This window comes from Rutidosis leptorrhynchoides, chromosome 3, assembly GCF_046630445.1.
Source record: "Rutidosis leptorrhynchoides isolate AG116_Rl617_1_P2 chromosome 3, CSIRO_AGI_Rlap_v1, whole genome shotgun sequence".
NCBI lineage: Eukaryota > Viridiplantae > Streptophyta > Magnoliopsida > Asterales > Asteraceae > Rutidosis > Rutidosis leptorrhynchoides.
This window is the reverse complement of record NC_092335.1, coordinates 24,065,624-24,091,239: the sequence shown is the minus strand read 5'-3', so window position 1 is coordinate 24,091,239 and position 25,616 is coordinate 24,065,624. Positions and strand designations below refer to the sequence as shown.

Sequence of the window (25,616 nt, the reverse complement as noted above, 5' to 3'; positions counted from 1 at the left end):
TCATGTTAACCAGAAACGAAATCAATTTGTTGATCTCTTAGGACAAGAGACTTAATCAATGGCATATACCTATTCTTACTTTTATACGCCCAAGTACCTTCCAAGGTAAATAGTTCACTTCTGAACCCACGAGTCTCACGGAACTTTGATACGCCCCTTCTTTTTCAAATTCGGTACCATTGTAGGGCACTCCTCAAAATTTCGGGACGAAATTTTCTTTAACAGGTGGGTAATGTAACGACCTGACTTTTTCGACTTATATTTTTGTGCTCTATACTTTCACGAATCTGCGTATATGTGCGTACTGAGCTAGTTTATGCTCTGGGATCTTATTTCATGATTAATTACTTTCATTAATATCTTACAGCGTGCTATTAAGTGTGTAATCACTTAACTTAATCCCCGAATGCTTTTACGGCCGTTAGTGTCACTTGTCGTTTGAAACGAGCTATGTACTTGGTACACATTTAACTTTGGTCATAATTGGAATATTATGACTACGTAATACTAATTGTTATTTTCTAATAACAATTACTTGGGTTATTGGATGCTTAATTACGCTTAGTAATTTACTAAGGCACACTAGTTAGGCTTGTTGAACTTTCTACCTTGTTGGACTTAAGCCCACCCTACTCTAGCTAATGGACCATTTAATTAGCCCAATTTCTATGGACTAGTGACCCATTAAGATGTAGCACAAAACCCATTTATAAGAGCCAACATACTAGCATTTTTGTTAACCATTACTAGGAATGTTGCATGAGATCCTAACAATAAGCACCACCTTTAGACCACCACTAACCAAAAAGCAAAAAGTTGTCCCCTTGTTCCCCCCCCCCCCCCCCCCCCGGCTACGGTTTTGGAGACACAAGCATCACCTCCACCACTATAAATACCAAGCCTCATCCACTCATTTCACACTTGATTTCATTCTCATTTTACACACACTTACTCTCTAATTCTCTCTCTAGTCTTTCTCACTCTAAAAATTGTAAGTTTTAAATTTCTTCTTCTTCTTCTTCTCTTCTACTACACGACATCATCATCATCATTAAAGGATCAAGCTTTTTAGCTTCCTGATCTTGTTATATCTTGAATATTTAAACTTTGATTTGAATCCTTCAAGAACATGAAAGATTCAAGCTTTCTAGCTTTGAATCTTCATTACTTTTATTGGATCTAAGTTTTCTAATTATGATCTCTTTTATTTTGTTAAAAGATCAAAACTTGTGTTTATGATCTTCCCGAAACTTGAAGATCTAGCCTTTTGCTTTAAGGATCTTCAAGAACATTAAAGATCCAAGCTTTCTAGCTTAGGGTTTCATTATTTTGTTAAAGATCTTGGCTTTTTAGCTTATGGTCTCATTACTTTTACTAGATCTTAGCTTTCTAGCTTATGGTATCATTAATCTTGTAAAGATCCAAGCTTTCTAGCTTAGGGTTTCTTAATACTTGAGATCTAAGTTATTATTATAGATGTCACTTGCTTGGAACCTTTTTATGATTTTTATGGTGATAAAAATCAAGTCTTCGTCATCTCATATGATGAAGATGCATAAACTTGTGTCAAAAGGACAAAGGTTGAAGCTTTATTGGGTTTATGCAATAAAGAGACAACCTTGATGTTCAAGACTTGTAGAATGTTAGCTTTTACTCTTAGTTATGTGTTTATGGTTGAAACTTGGTCAAAGTGATGTTAAAACATTAAAGAGTTGTACACTTGAAGCTTACACGCATCAAGGATGAGAACCGTGATGAGCATCAAGCACCAAGAAACCCACTGGAGCACTTGTTTGCTGTTTTTCGGGGTCTGATCAGACTCCTAAGACTTCTGGAAAATTTATTTTCAGATAGTTCGTTTCGAGTAGATGACTTTTCGTTTAGGACTCTCCTAAATCCGATATACGGTTTAGGATTTATAGCCTTCCGAAAGTCACTACGCCGTTGTAACGACGTGCTAAAAATTCTGACCTACTCGCGCTTGGACCGTCGCCATGGTCAAACGACATCGAGTTAGGATCTGAAAATTGGATAGTGGTTAGAGGACTCACATACGGATCCTTGGCCACTGACCACACGTCTTTTCGGTTTGTATAGAGGTCGTAGCAGCTGTCCGAAGTCAGCCTTTTGTTTCAATCTCTATTCTTGTTGAAAACTTACTTTAGCTTTTACGAATGATGATGATGATGATGATGATACTTAAGACTTAATTTATTCAATTTTAAACTTGTGGGGACAATATACTAACCTAGTGACCTTTGACTTAGGTTGACGACCTTTCGGACCGACTTACTACCTGCATACTTTTCATATCGACTTTTACCGCACATTCACTGTGAATTATAGCTTCCCTTTTTACTCTAACTATTTTTGGGACTGAGAATACATGCGCTTTTTATGTTTTACATACTAGACACGAGTACTTAAACTTTATATATGTGTGGGTGATATAACGGCACAAAGATTCCTCTTAGCATGGTAACGTTTAATCATTGGTTTTTGAACCGGTGAACGCGAATATTAGATATGGATCCATAGGGTTTGACATCCCCCCTCGGGCTAGTCGCGCTAGCATTCAACGGGTGTTTAATACTTCGTAAACAGACGCACTCGCCAAGTGTACTTTTAGGGGGTAATATTACGTTAAGTTTGTTACCGGGTGCCCACTGATAATGTAACGACCCTGGTTTTTCCAACGTTATTTATTAATAATTATTATTATTAATACGCTTGATTAAACGAATGTATGTTATTACATTTACATGTTGCTTTAATTGCCCGTACTTGAACTTTAAATGCCCGAAACGTCTTTGTGACACCCGGAACTTGCACGAATAATATTTTCAAGTATTATTTACCTTCATGATTAATTTTATTAATCATTTTAATTAACTAAAGCAATTAGTTAGTTACTTGGGCTTAACTTGGACTTTTAAGTGGATACTTGCTAACTACTCACTACTTGGGCTTTATTAGTTAATGGACTCTTGATTAATGACCCATAAGCCCACCCTACTTATTATATGGATTAATTAGCCCACCTTGCTACTTGTAAGTACTAGTTTCATGCTTAACTAGTTGGTTACTTCCATTTGGAGTCTTGTTGCACATAATCCCCATGAACACCACCTTATTATCCAACTTTATGAGCTTTACCATGCAAATGACCACCAAACTTCTCCCTTCCCCTTTGCTTTGCTGCTGGCCGACGGTTTCCCAAGCAATATGGGAGCCAAAATTCATTTTCTTTTATCATTTGATTCATTAGAACACTCTCTCATTCAAACACACTTTACTTACTTCCATTTTTCTCTCAACTTTCTCTCCACTTTCTCTAGTTCTAGCAAGTAAGTTTGAACTTGTTCTTCCTCTTTTTGTTTGATAAAAACCGTGGCCTTCATCATCAAAATCATCATCATCTTTTGTTGTTTGTTACTTAATCTTGTTGTAGTTTAATTACTTGTAGATTACTAAGTTGTTTACTTACTTACTTACTTGTCTTTCTTTACATGTTTCAAGAATCAACTCTTTAGTTTGATTCTTCACTTATATCTTGTATTTATCAAGAACATTCAAGAACATAATCTATCTAGTTATGTTCTACATATTTTGTTTCAAAAGATTTAAAGTTCTTAGTTGTAGAAACTCATTACTTGTAGTTCTTGAAGTAACTTTAAAGTTACTTCACTTAAAGATCAACTTGGGTTGAATCTTTAAAAGTATGAGCAACTATGAACCATTTTCTTGTTTATTTAGTTTTCTACTTCTTTTGTTGCAAAGTTTGTAAGTTCATGTGTTAAAGACATACTTGTGATTCATGAAATAAACTTTAAAGTTTACTTTCCTTAAAGATCAAGCTTAGGCTTGAATCTTTAAAGTATGCAACTCATGAACATAATTACTTGTTTACTTAGCTATTTACTTCATTTTATGCACCTTATTTACATGTTGTTAGTTTATTTGGTCAAGAACTACAAGTTAGACTTGATCTCATAATCTTCTTGAACTTTAAAGTTAACTTATAAGTTTCAAGAACATGGAAGTGTAACTTACAAGTTACAACTTCAAATACCTTTGAAAGATCTAAGTTATCTAGCTTATGGTCTTCTTAAATTGTCATAAACAAAAGCTATAAAGCTTACATACACTTTACTAGTTGTTGATTTAAGTTTATAACTTGTTTTTACTTCTAAAGTTCATGTAAGTGTTGAAACCAAGCCTTGATGTAACCTTGGTTCATCAAACACTTACAACACTTGCACTTGAGTTATGATGGACAAACCTTGGTCAAAATGATGTTAACACATCAACGAGTTGTACACTTGAAGCTATACGCATCAAGAATGAGAACCGTGATGAACATCAAGCACCGAGACAACCGGAACTCTCCAAAACCCACTGTTCTGTCCAAAACCTACTGACCTGATGCTTCTGGAACAGACCAGTAGACCTGGGCTGTTCTAACCTTGATTTTTAGATAGAACTTTTCGAGTAGATAACTTTTCATATAGGACTCGTCTTAATCCGAGTTACGGTTTAGGATTTATGGCCCTCCGATCGTTACCATGTCCTTTAACGTTGTGCAGAAATTTCTGACCTACTCGCACTTAGACCGTCGCCACGGTCAAACCAAGACGAGTTTGCTTCTGTAAATTTTACCACACTTAAGAGACTCATAGACGGAGCCATGACCACTGGTCTCACCTTAATTCAGTAAGGGTAGAGGCTGTGGTGACTGACCGAAGTCAGCCTTTGTTTTAAACGACTTTCATAAACGAGTCTTACTTGTTACCTTTTGTTTAATGATGATTGATGATGACCCTTATGACCTTAATTACGTACTTGTAAACCTTTTGAGACGACTTATTGACTTAGTGCTATTTGACTTAGGTTGAGGACGTTTGGACCGTTACTTGCACACCACTTTCCGACTACTACCTTACCATTACTACTAATCATTGTGAGTTATAGCATTCCCTTTTTACTTTAACTTATTTTGGGAACTGAGAATACATGCGGATTTTATGCTTTACATACTAGGCACGAGTACTTAAACTTTATATATGTGTGGGTTATATAACGGCAGAAACATTCCCTTTAGCTCGGTAACGTTTAATCATTGGTTTTCGAACCGTGAACGCGAATCTTAGATATGGATCCATAGGGTTTGACATCCCCACTCGGGCTAGTAGCGCTAGCATTTAACGAGTGTTTAATACTTCGAGGTTATACGCACTTGCCAAGTGCACTTTAAGGGGGTACATTAAACGTTAAGTTAGTTACCGGGTGCCCACGGTTAAGCATATACTTTTACATACTTTTGAAACGCTCGTTGTAGCACTGAAATCTCGTGGCCTACTTACATTACTGTTGTACTTAAACTATAGCTCACCAACCTTTGTGTTGACCTTTTTAAGCATGTATTTTCTCAGGTGCTTGAAGTCGCTTCCGCTATCATACTTGTTGTGCTGTAGAACCCGCTGCCTAGAGTTGTATTCGCATGACTACTTATCTTGCATTCAAACTTTTTACTTATGAACTTATGTTATGTAACGACCATTATGGTCACGTACACTTATTTAATGCTTCTACTTAGTGAAGCATACTTTGATTTGTAAAACAATTGACGTATGTTATGACGTCACTTTTATTAATGAATGCAAACTCTGTTTTGAAAACGCATATAGTACTTAACCTTGTAATGATCCTGTTGATGATGGTCCGTACATGATGATTTAGTACGGGGCGTCACATTTGGTATCAGAGCATTGGTTGTAGGGAATTAGGATGCATTAGTGAGTCTAAGACCGACCCGAGTAGGATTCACTAATAGGGCTAATCTACAACTTGTTAGTTTACTTTTTTCCGCTGAACTTACTGCATGCTGCTGCTTACTGTTACTGCTATATGCCGTATGCTACTACGTGATTTCACTACTGCATGCTATTACTTGCTTTCGATTGCATGCTAGTTTCGTACGATTACTGATATTGCCATGCTACTTATTGTTATACATGATTTAAACTGTTGGCCTATTATTTGCTTGCTTTATGACATACTGACATGGAAAATTTATTTTTCCTTGTTCAGATGTCGGACGTTCCACCTGCTGACATCCCGAGCGGCTCAGGCCCCGTTGTTCCACCCACTGCTGCACCTGTTGCTGCTGCTGCTGCCAACATTCCGGCCCCGACACCCACTGGCGACCCCGGCGCCTCTAGTTCTGGAGCTAGCTCTAGTGTGCCTATCCCGGCGTCTTCTTCCAGACCCCCGAGGCAACTGGCTCGCATTGGTGGCATGGAGATCCCCGCGGAGTTCGGGGAAGGTCCCTTCCGTAATCACTGGCGCACACCTTGCCGACGCACTGCCGACGGCCGCTTAGCCGTGATTACGCCAGGCCGACACCGACAGATGTTGGCCGCTTTCGAATATGTTGAGCCACCCGCGCCACCACCGCATGATTCAGACGACGGTTCTTCCACCGATGCTTCTTCAGACGACACCTCATCTGACGACTCCAGTGATGAGGATGATCCCGCTGACCGACCGATTCAGGCACCTTCTACCCCGCCGAAGAAGCGGTATCGCTTCGCTGGCATAATTCCTGGTCGTACTGTCACTGACGCTTATGGTCGGCGTCGTAGGATCACTGCTCGTAAACGGCTGGTGCCGTACCCCGCCGGCCCACAGATATTACCGTCTCCACCCAGAGCCGGACCATCCACTTCAGCACCACCGGCTCCACCTGCACCGCCAGCACCACCTGCCCCACCATCTTCCTCTAATGAGGAAATGAGGCAGGAGATTGAGATTCTCCAGACTCGAGTTACTGAGCTCGAGGAGCAGTTGGCTCATGTTTTGGACATCTTGTACCCACCATCGCCGTAGGACTTTGTACTAGATTCTGTATTGTAATCTCTTTTGTAATTTCATATTTCACTTATGTAATGTACGAACTTATTGTAATGTATGAACTTATTATCATTAATGAATGGAATTTGTGTTGCTTACTTCTTGCGCAAGTGTTCTATTTACGTTATCATCTCATGGTTTTGTGGTACTTATATCTGCTTGCGTTATTTAATCAACATGTGTTGTGCTGTTTTCATGTTGGTTGTTATATAATGTACTATTATTATTTGCATAATGGATTTTGACTTGAGTCAAAATGTTTGTATAGAACATCATGGCCAACGGGAGATCTATCCCCACCGCGGCACAAATTGAGGAAATGATTAACGAGCGAGTCGCTGCTGCACTAGCTGAAAGACAACCCCAAGCTCCACCACCACCGCCTGTCAATCCACCTGTCGTCCGAGATGGGTGTACTTACAAGGAATTTCAAAGCTGCAAGCCACACTACTTCAGTGGCACTGAGGGACCCGTCGGTCTCACCAGATGGTTCGAAAAGTTGGAATCAGTATTCAGGGTTAGCAATTGTTCTGAGGCTAACAAAATGAAATTTGCATCTTGCACGATGTCTGATGGCGCGCTCACATGGTGGAATACCATGGCCCAAGCGCAAGGAATTGATGAGGCGTATGCTAAGCCTTGGGAAGAATTTAAATGTGCTATGATCGAGGAATACTGTCCGAGAACCGAGATTCAAAAGATGGAAATCGAATTTATGCAATTGAAAACCGTAGGGAACGACCTTAACAGCTACAACCGTAGGTTTTTGGAATTGGCTCTTATGTGTCCAACCATGGTCACCCCCGAATTTAAGCGTTTGGAGAAATACTTCTCGGGACTTCCTAAGTCCATCAAGGGTAATGTTACCTCATCCAAGCCACCAAGTGTTCCCGAAGCAATGCGCATGGCGCATACTCTCTTGAATCAAATCATCCTTGACGAGCCGGAGAAGGCTAAGTTTGAAACTGTTAGTGGTGAAAAGAGGAAATGGGACAACAACCACAACAACAACAGGGGTAGGAACTATGATCAAAACCCGGCAAAACGACATGAAGGGTTCAGGCAAAACAACAACATACACAACAACAACACCAACCCCAACAACAACAACCGCACCAATCCGAACTACAAAGGAACCTTACCACAATGCAATAGGTGCTACAAGCACCACACTGGGTATTGCAATGTTATCTGTGAGAAGTGCCAACGATCTGGACATGTTGGCAAGGATTGCAAGGTTACCACTTTGAATGTGAAGCCAAACCACAACAACAATGGGCCTAAGAAGTGTTATGAATGTGGAAAGACGGGCCATTTCAGAAACGAGTGTCCTAACAAGCGTAAGGATGGCGGACCACCACGTGCTAGAGCCTTCAATGTTAATGCAAGAGATGCACGCGATAACCCCGACTTGGTGACAGGTATATTCACAATCAACAATCTTTTAGCTTCTGTCTTGTTTGATACTGGTGCCGATAGGAGCTATGTGTGTAGACATTTTTGTGATAAGTTAGATTGGTCGTTAGTTCCCTTAAAGGAAAGTATGCTTGTCGAGGTAGCCAACGGAAAACTTGAAAAAGTGGACCAAATTGGCCGAGGGGCTATTATCAACATAGCCGGTGTAGACTTTGAGATAGACTTGATTCCCATTAAGTTGGGAAGTTTTGATGTTATTATTGGTATGGATTGGTTGACTAAGATTAGAGCCGAGATTATTTGTGGAGACAAAGCTCTTCGTATACCCCAAGGAGACGGTGAGCCACTAACCATTTATGGCGAGAGATGTACCTCACAACTGAACCTCATTAGTTGCGTGAAAGCGCAAAAGATAATGAAGAAGGGACGCCTTGCTGTCCTAGCTCATGTGAAAACCGTAGGAACCGAGGAGAAGAAAGTGGAAGATGTGCGTATTGTGAACGAGTTTTCCGATGTCTTTCCCGAAGAACTGCCTGGATTACCGCCACCGAGGGCAGTAGAGTTTCAGATTGACTTAGTGCCAGGAGCTGCACCTGTAGCTCGCGCACCCTATAGACTTGCACCTTCCGAGATGCAAGAATTGCAAAGCCAACTACAAGAGTTACTTGATCGAGGGTTTATTCAACCAAGTTCTTCGCCGTGGGGCGCACCTGTATTGTTTGTGAAGAAGAAGGATGGATCCTTCCGAATGTGTATCGACTACCGTGAGCTTAACAAATTAACAATCAAGAATCGGTATCCTCTTCCACGGATTGACGATCTTTTTGACCAACTGCAAGGATCGTGTGTTTACTCAAAGATCGATTTGCGATCGGGCTATCACCAGTTGAGGGTGAAAGAAAGCGACGTGATGAAAACTGCATTTAGAACCCGCTATGGTCATTATGAGTTTCTTGTAATGCCATTCGGTCTAACCAATGCACCTGCTGTATTTATGGACCTTATGAACCGTGTTTGCAAGCCGTACTTGGACAAGTTTGTTATAGTCTTCATTGATGATATCCTCATCTACTCTAAGAGCGAGGAAGAACACGAGCATCATCTCCGATTAGTACTTGAGCTCTTGAGACGAGAGCAACTCTACGCGAAGTTTTCTAAGTGTGAATTCTGGTTGAAGGAAGTTCAGTTTTTGGGTCATGTTGTGAGTGACCAGGGCATCAAAGTTGATCCCGCCAAGATAGAAGCGATCAGCAAGTGGGAGACCCCCACTACTCCGACTCACATCCGCCAATTTTTGGGTCTTGCCGGTTACTACCGAAGGTTTATCGAAGGTTTCTCTCTGATTTCACGTCCGTTAACCGTACTCACTCACAAAGGAAAGAAATTTGTTTGGGGAGACGAACAAGAGAAGGCATTTCAATTCTTGAAACAGAAGTTAACCACCGCACCTATCTTATCACTTCCTGAGGGTAATGACGATTTTGTTGTTTACTGCGACGCCTCGAAAACTGGTTATGGTTGTGTACTGATGCAACGCATGAAGGTCATCGCCTATGCTTCTCGTCAACTGAAGATCCACGAACGAAACTATACCACACACGATCTTGAACTTGGAGCCGTTGTCTTCGCACTCAAATTGTGGAGGCACTATCTGTATGAGACTAAATGCACTATCTTCACCGATCACAAGAGTCTCCAGCATATATTCGATCAGAAACATTTGAATATGAGACAACGAAGATGGATTGAGACACTAAATGATTACAAGTGTGAACTTCGCTACCATCCGGGTAAAGCCAACGTTGTTGCTGACGCATTAAGCCGAAAGGAGAGATCGGCACCCCTTCGTGTTCGAGCATTGAACATCACGATTCATTCCAATCTCCAGAACCAAATCCGAGCAGCCCAAGAACAGGCTCTCATAGAGAAGCACTTGCGGTATGAGTATTTGAACATCCTCGTCTCCAAATTCGAAGTTAGGGAATCCGGACTCCGATGTTATGCCGGAAGAATTTGGGTACCACGTTATGGAGATCTACGGAGTCTCATACTTGATGAAGCTCATAAGTCTAGATATTCGATTCATCCCGGAGCGGGCAAGATGTATCATGATATCAAAGAACAGTATTGGTGGCCCAATCTCAAGAAAGATGTTGCATCTTATGTTAGTAAGTGTTTGACTTGCTCAAAAGTTAAAGCCGAACATCAAAAACCTTCTGGGTTACTTCAACAGCCGGAAATCCCGCAATGGAAGTGGGAGATGATAACTATGGACTTTATCACCAAGCTGCCAAAGACGGTGGGCGGATACGACACCATTTGGGTTATTGTTGATCGTCTTACAAAATCTGCACACTTCTTAGCAATGAAAGAGACCGATACAATGGAGAGGCTTGCTCAACTTTATATCAAAGAGGTCGTATCACGACACGGTATACCTATATCAATCATCTCCGATCGCGACCCTCGTTTTGCTTCTAGATTTTGACGTTCTCTACAAGAAGCCATGGGAACTCGTCTCGACATGAGCACTGCATATCACCCTCAGACTGACGGGCAAAGTGAACGAACAATTCAAACCTTGGAGGACATGCTACGTGCATGTGTTATTGATTTTGGAAAGGCCTGGGAAAGGCATTTGCCACTCGCCGAATTCTCGTACAACAACAGTTATCACTCGAGCATTAAAGCTGCACCTTTTGAAGCGTTGTATGGTCGCAAGTGCCGTTCTCCTCTTTGTTGGGCCGAGCTAGGTGAAGTGCAACTCACCGGGCCCGAGATAGTCCATGAAACCTCGGAAAAGATTGCTCAAATTCAAAACAGACTCAAGGTAGCCCGTGATCGCCAAAAGAGTTATGCTGATCTTAAACGTAAAGACTTTGAATTCAATGTTGGTGATCGTGTTATGTTGAAGGTTGCACCTTGGAAGGGTGTGATTCGTTTTGGGAAACGCGGAAAGTTAAACCCGCGGTACATTGGTCCATTTGAAATTTTGGAACGTGTTGGACCCGTTGCTTATCGTCTTGATCTTCCAGCACAATTGAGCTCAGTTCATCCTACCTTCCATGTATCAAACTTGAAGAAGTGTCTTGCTCCACCTGAACTTATCATACCATTGGAGGAACTTACTATCGATGACAAACTCCACTTTGTGGAAGAGCCCGTTGAAATCATGGAAAAAGAAGTCAAGGAGTTGAAACACAATAGGATTCCGATCGTCCGAGTTCGATGGAATTCCAAACGAGGACCTGAGTTTACTTGGGAACGAGAGGACCGCATGAGACAGAAGTATCCTCACCTTTTCCCACTTCCTCCATCACCTTCAGATTCAGCTTAAAATTTCGGGACGAAATTTTCTTTAACAGGTGGGTAATGTAACGACCCTGGTTTTTCCAACGTTATTTATTAATAATTATTATTATTAATACGCTTGATTAAACGAATGTATGTTATTACATTTACATGTTGCTTTAATTGCCCGTACTTGAACTTTAAATGCCCGAAACGTCTTTGTGACACCCGGAACTTGCACGAATAATATTTTCAAGTATTATTTACCTTCATGATTAATTTTATTAATCATTTTAATTAACTAAAGCAATTAGTTAGTTACTTGGGCTTAACTTGGACTTTTAAGTGGATTACTTGCTAACTACTCACTACTTGGGCTTTATTAGTTAATGGACTCTTGATTAATGACCCATAAGCCCACCCTACTTATTATATGGATTAATTAGCCCACCTTGCTACTTGTAAGTACTAGTTTCATGCTTAACTAGTTGGTTACTTCCATTTGGAGTCTTGTTGCACATAATCCCCATGAACACCACCTTATTATCCAACTTTATGAGCTTTACCATGCAAATGACCACCAAACTTCTCCCTTCCCCTTTGCTTTGCTGCTGGCCGACGGTTTCCCAAGCAATATGGGAGCCAAAATTCATGTTCTTTTATCATTTGATTCATTAGAACACTCTCTCATTCAAACACACTTTACTTACTTCCATTTTTCTCTCAACTTTCTCTCCACTTTCTCTAGTTCTTGCAAGTAAGTTTGAACTTGTTCTTCCTCTTTTTGTTTGATAAAAACCGTGGCCTTCATCATCAAAATCATCATCATCTTTTGTTGTTTGTTACTTAATCTTGTTGTAGTTTAATTACTTGTAGATTACTAAGTTGTTTACTTACTTACTTACTTGTCTTTCTTTACATGTTTCAAGAATCAACTCTTTAGTTTGATTCTTCACTTATATCTTGTATTTATCAAGAACATTCAAGAACATAATCTATCTAGTTATGTTCTACATATTTTGTTTCAAAAGATTTAAAGTTCTTAGTTGTAGAAACTCATTACTTGTAGTTCTTGAAGTAACTTTAAAGTTACTTCACTTAAAGATCAACTTGGGTTGAATCTTTAAAAGTATGAGCAACTATGAACCATTTTCTTGTTTATTTAGTTTTCTACTTCTTTTGTTGCAAAGTTTGTAAGTTCATGTGTTAAAGACATACTTGTGATTCATGAAATAAACTTTAAAGTTTACTTTCCTTAAAGATCAAGCTTAGGCTTGAATCTTTAAAGTATGCAACTCATGAACATAATTACTTGTTTACTTAGCTATTTACTTCATTTTATGCACCTTATTTACATGTTGTTAGTTTATTTGGTCAAGAACTACAAGTTAGACTTGATCTCATAATCTTCTTGAACTTTAAAGTTAACTTATAAGTTTCAAGAACATGGAAGTGTAACTTACAAGTTACAACTTCAAATACCTTTGAAAGATCTAAGTTATCTAGCTTATGGTCTTCTTAAATTGTCATAAACAAAAGCTATAAAGCTTACATACACTTTACTAGTTGTTGATTTAAGTTTATAACTTGTTTTTTACTTCTAAAGTTCATGTAAGTGTTGAAACTAAGCCTTGATGTAACCTTGGTTCATCAAACACTTACAACACTTGCACTTGAGTTATGATGGACAAACCTTGGTCAAAATGATGTTAACACATCAACTAGTTGTACACTTGAAGCTATACGCATCAAGAATGAGAACCGTGATGAACATCAAGCACCGAGACAACCGGAACTCTCCAAAACCCACTGTTCTGTCCAAAACCTACTGACCTGATGCTTCTGGAACAGACCAGTAGACCTAGGCTGTTCTAACCTTGATTTTTAGATAGAACTTTTCGAGTAGATAACTTTTCATATAGGACTCGTCTTAATCCGAGTTACGGTTTAGGATTTATGGCCCTCCGATCGTTACCATGTCCTTTAACGTTGTGCAGAAATTTCTGACCTACTCGCACTTAGACCGTCGCCACGGTCAAACCAAGACGAGTTTGCTTCTGTAAATTTTACCACACTTAAGGGACTCATAGACGGAGCCATGACCACTGGTCTCACATTAATTCAGTAAGGGTAGAGGCTGTGGTGACTGACCGAAGTCAGCCTTTGTTTTAAACGACTTTCATAAACGAGTCTTACTTGTTACCTTTTGTTTAATGATGATTGATGATGACCCTTATGACCTTAATTACGTACTTGTAAACCTTTTGAGATGACTTATTGACTTAGTGCTATTTGACTTAGGTTGAGGACGTTTGGACCGTTACTTGCACACCACTTTCCGACTACTACCTTACCATTACTACTAATCATTGTGAGTTATAGCATTCCCTTTTTACTTTAACTTATTTTGGGAACTGAGAATACATGCGGATTTTATGCTTTACATACTAGGCACGAGTACTTAAACTTTATATATGTGTGGGTTATATAACGGCAGAAACATTCCCTTTAGCTCGGTAACGTTTAATCATTGGTTTTCGAACCGTGAACGCGAATCTTAGATATGGATCCATAGGGTTTGACATCCCCACTCGGGCTAGTAGCGCTAGCATTTAACGAGTGTTTAATACTTCGAGGTTATACGCACTTGCCAAGTGCACTTTAAGGGGGTACATTAAACGTTAAGTTAGTTACCGGGTGCCCACGGTTAAGCATATACTTTTACATACTTTTGAAACGCTCGTTGTAGCACTGAAATCTCGTGGCCTACTTACATTACTGTTGTACTTAAACTATAGCTCACCAACCTTTGTGTTGACCTTTTTAAGCATGTATTTTCTCAGGTGCTTGAAGTCGCTTCCGCTATCATACTTGTTGTGCTGTAGAACCCGCTGCCTAGAGTTGTATTCGCATGACTACTTATCTTGCATTCAAACTTTTTACTTATGAACTTATGTTATGTAACGACCATTATGGTCACGTACACTTATTTAATGCTTCTACTTAGTGAAGCATACTTTGATTTGTAAAACAATTGACGTATGTTATGACGTCACTTTTATTAATGAATGCAAACTCTGTTTTGAAAACGCATATAGTACTTAACCTTGTAATGATCCTGTTGATGATGGTCCGTACATGATGATTTAGTACGGGGCGTCACAGATAAGCATATACTTTATCATACTGATTTGAAATACTGATTTAAACTGCTGGTTGAAGCACTGAAATCTCGTGGTCTACATTACATTACTGATTACAAACAAACTATAGCTCACCAACATTCGTGTTGACTTTTTAAGCATGTATTTCTCAGGTGCTTAGACGTTGTTGCTTCCGCTGTTAGACTTGCTGTTATAGTCTTGGTGTATAGACTTGCTGTTACAGACACGCTGTGTTAGACTTTCGCTGCATTGTTTAGAGATGTCTCAAGCATGGAACTTTTCATTTTGCATTCACAACTTACGTTATTTTCAATCAATGGCTTTGTAACGACCTTTGTGTCACGTACTCATGTTAACGATTTCTACGTTATCTTTTGTAAAACAATTGAAGTTATCTTTTCATGAATGCAAAACTGGTTTTTAAACAGCATATAGTGTTGTGACCTTGTAATGATACTGTTGTTGATGATCCGTACACGTTGATTTTGTACGGGGAGTCACAATTATTGTCAGTACTCGGTAGTAGATGTTTTTTTTTTTCATTTTTGATATTCATTTATAATCATGATCAATAGTTATAGACATTAGTCAAACATTATATATAAAAAAAAGTGGGTGTGAATAATTGAATAAAGCTTGAAATTATGTAAATGAACTCGGAGTGATTGAAGATTGAGAGGGAGAATAAATATCTGTTGATTGTGAAAATAATTAGTCGAATTGGTGTCTTCTATTGCCCTTTATCTTTACCTTTATTCTTGTGGCTAATTATGTAAATGTTTGTTAATTTGTGATCAACTTGAATAGGAAATTATGCAATGTTTGAGCCTGCAGCATGTGTGTACCAAGGCAAATAATTTTTCTGTACATTGGTGTGTTCTTTTTTTAGTTTCCTTTCTGCGAATAGGTTATAGGCGACCAATTTTTTGATGAATGAATGGGAGATCTTTGAATAATAGTTTTTCTGGTGTCGTTGTTTGTAGGTTGTTGTCTCCTTCTGAGGCTGTTGGGGAACTAGCAACGCAACCAGACTTCGAAGTTCTAATCTCTCAAAATGAACAACTAACAAGTGGTGCGTTCTTATTATCTTTACAAGTTGTGCTAATGTTATACAATATATGACATTTTTTTTTAACTTCAGTTTATATCAGTATCTGCGGTTGTGGAAGCTGAATCTGTTGTTTCGTTTCAAGACTTTGTACATCCGTTAGCTTCAGCACCCGTGGTACAAGCGTCGCCACATGCCATTATACGAGTTCCACTTCTTATTGTTCATTTTCAATACTCGCTTGTTCTTTGCCATTCTTTTATGTATTCTGCAATTGGCATGATGAGTTGTCTTGTTTTAGTGTTATCTGATCATCAACAGCCTTTTTGGGCATCTAGTCCAAATTCATCATCAGCCATCTCTAAAATGTCTTCTGTATGTACCAAGTCCTCACAATCCGCCATATAAAGCGGCTCATCTTCTTCTATTATTTGTTTGCTGTTGTTGCATTGCATACTACCCGGCTCTCCCTCATACTTGTCCACAATAATTTCATTTTGACAATTAAGAAGCTACACTTGAGGGTAGTTTTGTTCTGAATAACATGTTTCATCACTCAAGTCTCCTACATAATTCTCCGAAATAGTTTCGTCATGATTATTTTTTTTTTTTTTTTTCTCTTCTTCTTCAGGAAACTGGTCTTGAGAGTTGTCGTTTACTTTATTAACCCGATTCAAACAAGCAGCTTCGGTTGGTGCTTCCTCATTTATGAATACTTTCTCATAATCATCTTCTTCTTTTTCTGATTCTTTGGTGACATCATCTCTTAGAGGTGCCTCAATCACTTGGTATTCTTTCTATTGATGACATGTTGCCGTTATGCCCGAAGTTAGATAGCTACTATTTGATTAGCTTCACAGTTTGGTTAATATATGATTTGCATCATATCTTTGGCAACTCGATGATTTGCATCATATCCGTTGTAACGTAACGCACACGCCTCATACCTAGTTGGCTAGTTGTATCCAAATGCCCACTAAAAGTGGGTTTTTATTCACATTCATTAAATGAATACTAGTAATATATGACATTCTTTAGCCAAATATTAAAATATAACATTCATTTGAATATCAAGCTCCAAAGGTAGCTCATGTTTGTTGCTTATCTGTTAATTTAATACTTTTGCTACAGTCACAATGCAAGCTCCAAAGGAAGCTCATGTTGACATGCAATGTGAGGACAAGTTTCTGCTTGAAAGTGTAGTGTGGAAGGACTTATGTAAGTTTAAATATGAGATGCAAGTGTAGTGTGGTGTGGAAAGGACTTATGTAAGTGTAGTGTGGAAGACTTATGTAAGTTTCTGCTTAGGTTATTTTGTGATTATTTTTAACCATTTCCCTAGTTATTTTGTGATTATTTTTGACCATTTCCCTAGTTACTCAAATTTTTTCCATAGTTAGTGTTTTAGCTTAGATAGATTTGATGAACGACAACATACATTCGACAAACGATAACATGCATTCCATGAACGGTAACATACATTCGACGACCAACGATAACATACATTCGACGATGAACGATAACATACATTTGACGAACGATAACATACATTTCAAAAACGATAACATACATTTGACGACGAACGATGACATACATTTGACGAAAGATAACATACATTCGACAATGAACAATAACATACATTCGACAACGAACGATAACATCCATTTTGCGAATGATAACATACATTCGACAACGAACGATAACATCCATTTGAAGAACCATAACATACATTCGACGAACGATAACATACATTCGACGAAAATTAACATACATTCGACGAATGATAAGATACATTCGACAAAGGACGATAACATACATTCGGCGAACGATAACATACATTCGAAGAATGATAAGATACATTCGACAACTAACGATAACATACATTCGGCGAACGATAACATACATTCGACGATGAACAATAACATACATTCGAAAACGAATGATAACATCCATTTGACGAATGATAACATACATCAATATATATAAATTGTATTAACATTTCTTTGGCAGATTCATCAAGAGAGCTGACACCTTCTAGAGATGTAAATTGTATTAACATTTCTTTGGCAGATTCATCAAGAGAGCTGATAATGACAAGATATTGTTTGTTTAATAGTGAGTAAGAAAGTAAATAGTGTTGGAAATTTTTAAATTTCCATCATCACTTGGCATTTCTAGAAACATCGCCTAACACCAATCGAGCAAAGGTCTTCTGTACAAGCTGCATAAATTTAAACAAAAGTTAAAGCTCGACAACTTGCATAAATTCAAACAAAAGACATCATGTTTCTCTTAATCAATTTAGCTTGCTATAAGGACTGAAATACAAAAAAGTGAGAAGTTAGATTCACGTATGCCTCTGCAGAATTAAGAATATACACCAACAAAGGTTTAGTAACGTTTAATTGTAACAAAATCAGTATAGGTAAGAGGTTTGAGAATAAATATTTACTACAAATGTACATATTAGGTTCATTAAAAGTTTCTTTCACCCATGAATTACAAGGACCAATTTTCTCCCAAATTTTAGTCGGAACCTTCAAGACTACACATCTTACTTGTCTTCCAATGTCCTAATCCATGTTTTTATTATAAAACCATAAGCGACTTGCCTACAATAATAGGCAAGTTTTCAGCTAAATTTATGTATATTTTATTGCCTAATACTTTTAGAAAATGTATGAATGATAAACAAATATCCCTTCCTTTCGGAGAGTGTAATTCAGTATTTTAGAAAGAAATATGATCCAAATTTTTTGAATACCTTAGCTTTTTGTAGCATGAATAGGCAAGTTAAGCTCACATGTTCATTAAATGGTAGAAAGATCGAGTAGATTTGAAGCTGCGACTCTTCTTTACAAATATATTTAGATGCAAACCTTGTTGGAAACTAAACTTGATTGTGGGCTATTTGTTTTGAATTTGGGCTTGCAAGTATACAAATATTTTGGATCAAGATTATAGCCCATTATGTAGAAACTTCTTGTAATATGTAGTAGTGAAAGTGTGTAGAATGTGTGTAGAATAATCTTGTAAAATATCTAAGTCTAGAATTATCATGAGAATACTTGGAAAATATCTAGATATTAGATGATGAAGTATTCTAGACTAGTCCATGGTGTAGTATAAATAGATGGATTCACCTCTCATTTGTAATCAAGCAACAAAGCAATTCAATAAGCAAATCAAGTAATAAACAAAGCCTTCAAGATCAATCAAACTTCTAAATCATCAATCCTCTCTTCCACAAATAATATACATAACCTCCTATTTCTAACAAATTGGTATCAAGAGCTTGGTTCGACAAGATGATGGCCAACAATGTCATCACATTTCCTCGCCTCACAAAGGATAATTATGATCGATGGAGCATCCAAATGAAGACCTTCCTAGGTGGACAAGACTTATGGGAGATTGTGGAGGAAGGCTATGAGGAACCTGCAGAAAAAGGTCCTCTCGGCAAGGAGAAAAAATTAATGAAGACGAACGATCAAAAGGCTCTTTCCATCATCCAACAAAGTGTAGATGATGGAGCTTTTGAGAAAATTGCAAGTGCAACCACCGCCAAGAAAGCATGGGAGATCTTAGTGAATTCTCACAAGGGAGTTGAAAAGGTGAAAAAGGTTCGACTACAAACACTACGAGGTGAGTTCGAATCCTTAAATAAGAAAGACTCAGAATCAATTTCCGATTATTTTACAAGAGTCTTGGCGATTGTCAATCAATTAAAGAGGAATGGTGAAACTCTAAGTGATGTAAGAGTCATTGAGAAGATTCTTAGATCATTAGATTCAAAATTCGACTATATAGTCGTAGCCATCGAAGAATCTAAAGATCTAGAATCAATGATTATCGATGAACTCATGGGTTCACTACAAGCCCATGAAGAGAGGTTCAATAAGAATAATAAGGAGCCATTGGAGCAAGCTTTACAAGCAAAACTGTCTTTCAAGGAAGAGAGCAGTGAAAAGACTCATCAAACGAGTCAACGAGGTCGTGGTCAAGTACGTGGCCGAGGACGAGGACAAGGATATATCAAACGTGGAGGTTATAGTTCTTACAGAAATGAAGAAAGAAGTCAAAATTTTCACCCGACAAGAGGTCGCGGGAGAGGCTACACAAGTAGAAGGCCAATGTATGACAATTCTCAAACCAAATGCTATAATTGTCATAAATTTGGCCATTATGCTTCGGAATGCGAGAAGTCAAACAATTACGTGCAAGAAAGAGCAAATTTAGTGCAAGAAGATACCGAAGCCGTGAAAAACACTTTGTTACTAGCATGCAAAGGTGAAGATAACGGAGAATCAAATTTGTGGTATCTCGACACGGGTGTAAGCAACCATATGTGCGGTGACAAAAACATGTTTGTGGAGTTAGACGAGGTAATTAGTGGAAATATCACCTTCGGAGATTCCTCTAAAGTCCCGGTTAAAGGCAAAGGTAAGATTCTCATCCGCTTGAAAAATGGAAGGCATCAATTTATCTCTAACGTGTATTATGTGCCTAATATGAAGACGAATATACTGAGTATTGGACAACTCTTAGAGAAAGGCTATGATATTCACATGATAAATCGTACTCTTTCTTTAAGAGACCAAAAAGGAGGTTTGATTGCTAAGGTGCCAATGTCAACGAATAGGATGTTCATGCTAAATATTCAACATGACATTCCAAGATGTTTAAAAGCATGTTTCAAAGATAATTCTTGGCTTTGGCACATGAGATACGGGCACTTAAATTTTGGAGGGTTAAAATTATTATCAAGTAAAGGAATGGTGAAGGGTTTGCCTCCAATTAATCATCCGGATCAAATATGTGAGGGATGCCTTCTAGGAAAGCACTTCCAAAACAGTTTTCCAACAGAAGCTTCTAGTAGAGCGAAGAAACCTCTAGAACTTATTCACACAGATGTGTGTGGACTCATCAGCCCACTTTCTTTTGGTAAAAATAGATATTTTATTCTATTCATTGATGATTTTAGTCGAAAGACATGGGTCTATTTTCTAAAAGAGAAGTCGAAAGCTATTGGAATGTTCAAGAAGTTTAAAGCATTTGAGAATCAAAGTGGTCTCACCATAAAGGCGTTGAGATCCGATCGTGGAGGAGAGTTCACATCCAAGGAATTCAAGAAATTTTGCGACAACAACGGGTTACGACATCCTCTAACTCTTCCGTATTCACCTCAACAAAATGGTGTTGCGGAAAGAAAAAATAGGACCATTCTTGATATGACCCGGAGTATGTTAAAGAGCAAAAGGATGCCTAAGGAGTTTTGGGCTGAGGCAGTGGACTGTGCGATCTATCTATCAAATCGGTCGCCCACTAGAAGTGTCAAAAACAAAACGCCCATTGAAGCTTGGAGTGGAAGGAAGCCCGACATCTCACACCTTCGAGTGTTCGGAAGTGTGGCATATGCTCATGTGCCAAATCAGAAGAGGACGAAGCTCGATGATAAAAGCGAGAAACTCATATTCGTGGGTTATGACTCAAGTTCGAAGGGTTACAAGCTATACAATCCCAAGAATGGTAAAGTAATCTCAGGTCGAGACGTGGTGTTCGATGAAGAAGCAACATGGGATTGGAATGTTCCCGAAGAGGAGAACTACGACTTTCTCCCTTATCCATTCGAGAGTACTGCAAAGAACGAAGAATATCTAGAAGTTCAAGAACCTTCTAGTACACCATCTCCGCACTCTCCACATACTCCAACCACTACACCTAATGAAGTGACACCAACATCAGGAGGAGAATCAAGTAGGCTACAACATCACACAAGGAGCATTGAGGAGTTGTACGAGGTAACACAGCCTATGGAGGATCTATCATTGTTCTGCCTTCTTGCCGATTGTGAGCCAATAAGCTATGAAGACGCAACAAAAAGCCAAAAGTGGAAATGTGCTATGGACGAAGAGATTCAAGCAATCGAGAAGAATAATACGTGGGATCTTGCCACACTACCAAAGGGACATAAGGCTATTGGTGTAAAATGGGTGTACAAGGCCAAGAAGAATTCCAAAGGTAAAGTTGAAAGATATAAGGCAAGGTTGGTGGCGAAGGGATATAGTCAACGAGCCGGCATAGACTATGACGAGGTATTTGCTCCCGTCGCTCGTCTAGAAACTATAAGATTGATAATCTCACTTGTGGCTCAACATAATTGGAAGATTTATCAAATGGATGTCAAATCCGCGTTCCTTAATGGCCACTTAGAAGAAGAAGTCTATATAGAACAACCTTTGGGATACATCGTGAAAGGCCAAGAGAATAAGGTGCTAAAATTGAAAAAGACCTTATACGGGTTGAAGCAAGCGCCTCGAGCATGGAATAGCAGGATAGACAAGTATTTCCAGCAGAATGACTTTACGAAATGCCCCCATGAGCATGCCCTCTACACCAAAGTTAGCAATGATGGAGATGTTATGATTGTGTGCCTATACGTGGATGACTTGATATTCACTGGTAGTAATCCCAAAATGTTTGAGGAGTTCAAGAAAGCAATGGTTCGGGAGTTCGAGATGACCGACATTGGACTTATGGCTTACTATCTTGGGATCGAGGTAAAACAAAAGAAAGAAGGAATATTCATATCCCAAGAAGGTTATGCGAATGAGGTGCTCAAGAAGTTTAAGATGACTGACTGCAAGTCAATGAATACACCGGTGGATTGCAATCTCAAATTGTCAAAAGATGATGAAGGATACTTGGTGGACCCAACACAATGCAAGAGTTTGGTTGGAAGTCTGAGGTACCTAACCTGCACGAGGCCAGATATTCTCTACGGAGTTGGACTAGTAAGTCGATACATGGAAGCACCTACAATAAATCACTTGAAGGCGGCCAAGAGGATACTTCGCTACATCAAAGGTACGATTGACTATGGCCTGTTTTATTCGCCTTCTGAGCACTTTAAGCTAGTTGGATACAGTGATAGTGATTGGGCTGGAGACATAGATGATCGTAAGAGTACGAGTGGTTTCGTGTTCTATATGGGAGATACGGCGTTCACATGGAGCTCGAAGAAGCAACCCATTGTGACTCTGTCAACGTGTGAAGCCGAGTTTGTAGCAGCAACATCGTGCACCTGTCATGCAATATGGCTCAGGAAGTTACTAAATGAGCTTAAGTTTTTTCAAAAGGAAGCTACGGAGATATATGTGGATAACAAGTCTGCGATTGCTCTAGCAAAGAATCCAGTCTTCCATGATCGAAGCAAGCACATCGATACGAAATACCATTTCATCAGGGAGTGTGTTACAAATAAAGAGGTGCAGATAAAGTACACGAAGTCATTCGACCAAGTTGCTGATATTTTCATAAAGCCTCTAAAACACGAGACTTTTCAGAGATTACGGAATATGCTCGGAGTGACGAAATCAAGTTTAAGGGGAGCTGTTGGAAACTAAACTTGATTGTGGGCTATTTGTTTTGGATTTGGGCTTGCAAGTATACAAATATTTTGGATCAAGATTATAGCCCATTATGTAGTAACTTCTTGTAATATGTAGTAGTGAAAGTGTGTAGAATGTGTGTAGAATAATCTTGTAAAATATCTAAGTCTAGAATTATCATGAGAATACTTAGGAAATATCTAGATATTAGATGATGAAGTATTCTAGACTAGTCCATGGTGTAGTATAAATAGATGGATTCACCTCTCATTTGTAATCAAGCAACAAAGCAATTCAATAAGCAAATCAAGTAATAAACAAAGCCTTCAAGATCAATCAAACTTCTAAATCATCAATCCTCTCTTCCACAAATAATATACATAACTTCCTATTTCTAATAAACCTTAGGCTATCCAGGGAGCGTATCTACTAATATCTTAAAGTTCTTCCGCTGCATTCGCATGCACTTCGGGACAATCCTTCAATAGTTAAATTGTATTAGTTTAATTATTGAGCAGTTAATATGAATACTGGAGCTACAACATATGTTAAAATAATAAAGAACTGACTTTCAAGTTAACTAGGGTCAAAGTCGCCTTTACTTCAAATAAACAATGAGAACAAAGGTTACATAGTAAGATCTCAGAATGTACAACATTAATTATTAAAACAATACTTAATGATTTTCAATGATTCATGTTAAATAAAGGTAACTGTATATTGTTTTTAGGGGTCGGAGAATAATGTCAATAATTTAAACCTCTTTTGAAACATTATATATAAGCTACATCATCCTTATAGAGAAAATGGTATGTTCTTTAAAGTAAAAGATTCATAGACATTACACTTAAATGCAAAAAAAAAAAAAAAAAAAAAAAACATTTTCAAAGTGACATTAAACTTAGATTACCTGTTTCATCAGCTCCTTTACATCACTGCTCTTTTTGTAATTTTGAGCAGGTCCCAGCTCCCTGAATAGCATGAATATCAAATATCGAGTGCTCAATCCCATTATACCATAACTACCTTACGTTACTTTAATGAGAACATTCATTTACCTAAGATTCATCATGATTGCGGAGTAACTTCGTGTTGGTAACATTCCCGACGCTGTTTTGTTAAGTTAAGGCGAGTCATAGAAGCCAATAAGTTTTCATTTTAACTGAACCTTTTATGCCTTTTGAACTGCTCCCCTACACTAGCTTTTCAATTCATTTGATTCTGATAACTATGACCTATAAAAAACAAGCAAACAAAAGGTTAGTTTGAGTGAAAATTCATCAGGCATGTCATCAAGCACTATCAGTGCATTAAAAGAAACATAATAATTCAACTCAATTCTGCATTTAGTGCAATTGAATGATAAATATGATGATTAACTTGATGAATTGAGGAATTCGTTGAACATATTTACATTTACATTGTTGATTATATGTAAGATGCATGTACAGTGATGCTACAGATAGCACACCGGTATAGAAAGTGATTTTGAAATCACTTTCAATTACAGTTACCAACATTTCTTGTCTCCAAATTATGTTTAAAATCAATCAATACAAACATAAACAAAAGTCGTAAACAATATTTAATATGAATTTATCTTACCAATTTTTTCTTCATCCGCCATCTTCTATGTTTATCGTTATTCTTGATAAAATATATTCTTCAACGGGCAAATAGTCCAAAAGGTAAAGTAAGTTACCAAATTTCTCAAAAGGTAAATTTTATGATTTTGTGCCTAAAAAGTATTGTAAACTCAAAATTGATGCCATTAGGGGAGTGAGTAACCTTTTAAAAAGGTAATAGGTTATAATGCTTAGTTGGACTGATTAGGTGGCATTTGTTATATAAAATTAATTAAAATTGAATTTTATTTTGTCATGGTGTAGTTATCGGCTTATCGGTAATTACTTAATTAGTTATCTAGTAATTGACAATTAATTTCTAATCCTAGAATGCAAACCAGCATTAAAAAACCACCACCATCATCATAAAAAAAATGTCAGATCTGTAAACCTGGTATACAAACCACCTCCACCACCATCAGATTTTTAAACCACCGCCACCATCAGAACTTCGCCGGAAACCAACAACTACCACCATCAGAATTTCGCCCGAAACAAACCACCACTACCATCAGATCTTCCCTGGAAACAAACCACCACCAGCATCAAATCTTCGCCGGAAACAAACCACCACCATCAAATTTTTAAACTTCACACGACTGGAATGCGAACTTTAAACGAAAAAGACGAAACTTCAGATCTGGAATATAACCTTCAGACGGACGGAGAAGACGAACATTCGCCGGAGAAGATGAACGTTCGCCGGAGAAGACGAACATTTGCCGGAGGTCTTTTAGTTTATTGGTTTTGCTTCTTGCAATTTGTGGGT

General features: G+C 38.3%; 1 long non-coding RNA gene across 1 annotated transcript; it reads right to left on the bottom strand.

Moving 5' to 3' along the window:
* Nucleotides 1–23,638: 23,638 nt before the first annotated feature.
* LOC139898378 (uncharacterized) lies at nucleotides 23,639–24,455 on the bottom strand. Its single transcript, XR_011776994.1, has 3 exons — nucleotides 24,281–24,455; nucleotides 24,133–24,193; nucleotides 23,639–23,701 (listed from the first exon to the last, which is right to left on the bottom strand). It is a non-coding gene; the product is annotated as an uncharacterized lncRNA (long non-coding RNA).
* Between the last annotated feature and the right edge of the window lie 1,161 nt (nucleotides 24,456–25,616).